This window comes from Dipodomys spectabilis, unplaced genomic scaffold, assembly GCF_019054845.1.
Source record: "Dipodomys spectabilis isolate Male_0828 unplaced genomic scaffold, ASM1905484v1 ptg000304l, whole genome shotgun sequence".
Classification (NCBI taxonomy): Eukaryota; Metazoa; Chordata; class Mammalia; order Rodentia; family Heteromyidae; genus Dipodomys; species Dipodomys spectabilis.
This window is the reverse complement of record NW_024870981.1, coordinates 1-3,189: the sequence shown is the minus strand read 5'-3', so window position 1 is coordinate 3,189 and position 3,189 is coordinate 1.

Here is a 3,189-nt window from a genome sequence, read left to right as displayed (position 1 = left end):
TGTTAGAAGAAAAAGTCAGGGCCTTTGGTACTGTTAATTTTGTTACTCACAATCGAACCTTGTAGACTGGTGTCCTTTGTAAAAGAGAGGATCAGCACAATCCATCTATTAGTTCTGAGATCCCAATACCAAACTGTAAATATAGAAGACTGTGCCAATTAGGGGAACATGAGTGGTCCTCAATGCTCTAGAAGAGGAGGGAATGAAGAGCCAAAGTAAATTCAACTTGAGATTAACTCCACCATCTTGTGCTAGGCTGCCCTCAGAGTAACCCCAAGAGAGAGAGAAAAAACAAAGGTTCCCACCAACACTGTCCACCCTTAAGAAAGCAGAACAGTTGTCCAAGTGTTCGAGGAACAGAACATACCAACAGTTCAGAAAAAGGGCAGTATGTTTAGGGTGGACTCAAATCAATCATGTAACTGCTTGTGTGGAAATTCCCTAAACTTTTTTGTTCAATACTATAAAAGCTATGCTGATTTTGTGCTTGGGGACTCTTATTGTCACCGGTTACCAGTGCGTGGAAGACCAAGCTTGAGTTTGCAAATAAATGACTCTTTTGCTGTTGCATTGGTCGTGGTCTCTGATGGTCTTTTTGGGGTCCCATGTCCATACAACAGGGCTTGATATAAAATGTTCCTGCCCAGATATTTGAATGATGACATTTATAGTTTAAATGATTTAGGGTAATTATTAACATCTAACACATGCTGAGGTTTTTATACCTCTCTTTCACAATTTCTTTCTTCCTCCCTTTCTTTCTTTTTTCTTTTCCTTTCTTTCTTTTAATTCCTTTATTTCTCCTTTTCTTTCTTTCTTTCTTTCTTTCTTTCTTTCTTTCTTTCTTTCTTTCTTTCTTTCTTTCTTTCTTTCTTTCTTTCTTTCTTTCCCTTCCTTCCTTCCTTCCTTCTGTCCTTCCTTATTTCCTTCCTTCTGTCCTTCCTTCTTTTCTTCCTTATCTCCTTCTTTCCTTCCTTCCTTCCTTCTTCCTTCCTTCCTTCCCTCCATCCTTCCTTCCTTCCTACTTTCCTTTCTTATTTCCTTCCTTCCTTCCCTTCTGTCCTTCTCCTTCTGTGCATTCTTTTCTTTCTCTTTCTTTTCTCTTTCTTACTTTCTTTCTTCCCTTTTCTTTCCTCTTTTATGAAATGAGTATGAATTTAGATATTTTGTTTGCTGAACAAGTATTATGCCATTAAAACTATCCTTTTTTTAATTTAGTTACTTTGCTCATAGGTTATCACTTTTGCTGAGGACTCAACAGAGGCTAAGTTTCTCACTTATGTCTGCCAAGTAACTGGGATCACAAATGCATTCCAGCTTGCCAGGCTTTAGGATAATATGAGAATCATTTTATTTTCCTGGCACCCTGGTTCTGAAGTGAGATCCTCTCAAATTCTACCCCTTTAATTAGCGATGTGAGCTCCAATAGCTTGCCCTCAGTATAGATTATCTAAATGAATGATTGAAGGTAATTTCATTTTAATCTCTTTTTTGCCAGTTCAGGGACGGCTATAATTTTATTTCTATACAATTTTTGTGTATATGTGCACATTACTTTTAAAATGTTGTTTTCCCGGGGCTGGGAGGTGGCTCAGTGGTAGAGCGCTTGCCTTGCAATGCATGAGGCCCTGGGTTTGATTCCCCAGCACCACATAAGCAAAAAGAAAAAAGCCAGAAGTGGCTCTGTGGCTCAAGTGGTAGAGCGCTAGCCTTAAGCTGAAGAGCTGAGGGGCAGCACCCAGGCCCAGAGTTCAGGCCCTACAACCAGACCCCCAAAAATGTTGTTTTCCCTCACTTTTTTTCCTTTTTTATTTTTGTTGGTCATGAGGCTTGAACTCCAGGCCTGGGTGCTGTCCCTAAGTTCTTTAGATCAAGACTAGCACTTTACACTTGAGCCACAGTGCCATTTCCAGTTTTTTGGTGTTTAATTGGAGGCAAGAGTGTCACAGATTTCCTGCAAGGGCTAGCTTTGAACTACCATCTTCAGATCTTAGCTCTTGCATAGCTAGGATTACCGGCATGAAGCACCAGCTCCCAGCTAAAATGTTACTTATTTTAAGTTCTATGATTTAGTTGAGAGAGTAGCATGAGTGTGTAGAAAGGAAACTTTCAAGTCGTCTCTATAAATAATTTCAGAGTTCCATATTCATAATATTTATGCAGTGATTAATAACAGAAGCTCCCAAAGTAACAGAATGATCCTTCATTTTCTCCTTCCCATAGGTATTATTGGAAGATGAGTGAAATCTAAGTATAAGGCAATATGTACTTGAAGTTATAAAAAATATTTTGATGACACATAAAGAGCAATATTACACAACATGCTTTTCATTTCATAAAGAAAAGAATGTCATACAAGTATATTTATTGGCAGGCTTTTTCATCTGAAAAAAATATCATAAAAAAGCTGAAGGGGATCAGCAACGATTTAAGTGTGATATAGCACTGGAGACTATAAGACTTGAATTTATTCATTAAATGATTATCTAGGAAAGGTATCTGTTCATTAAATTTATTCATTGTAAATTTTATTTTATTTACATGTCACTTAATATATAAATACATACAAGTGTGAATATATATATATTATATATATATATTCACACTTGTATATATATATATATATATATATATATAGCAGCAGTATCTGTCCAGTGAACTGTATGGTTAGGTAACTTCATCATGTCAAGTTCATCTAAAGGATGGACTTCCATAAACCTTAACAACCCTGCAACACCACTGCACATGCAAACATAAGTTTTCACAATTGTAAGCCAGACCTGTGTTTTACCAAAGCTTTTTATATAATGTGTTAATTTTTTCATTTAGGCTTGACACAAAATGCGTTTGCCCTAGAAATAAATGATGGCATTATAACTACAATAAGTTAGTTTAAATCATTACATTGAAAACATATTCACTAGGAGTTGTTCTTTCTTTCCTTTTCTTATTTTATCTTTAGGAAATTGATTTCAGTTTTGATGTAGTGTTTGCCAGACAAGTACTCCAACACTGGAGTCACTCCACTAATCCTTTCTTGTTTAAGATTCTTTACTCATAGAATAGCAATTTTTGCACCTAGCTCCAAAAGCAGGGGCCATGATTTCATTCCAATATACCTACCTAGTAGGTTGATATGGGTGATACTTTTCTTCCTAGACTGATTCAGAACTGTGATCCTCTCAAATT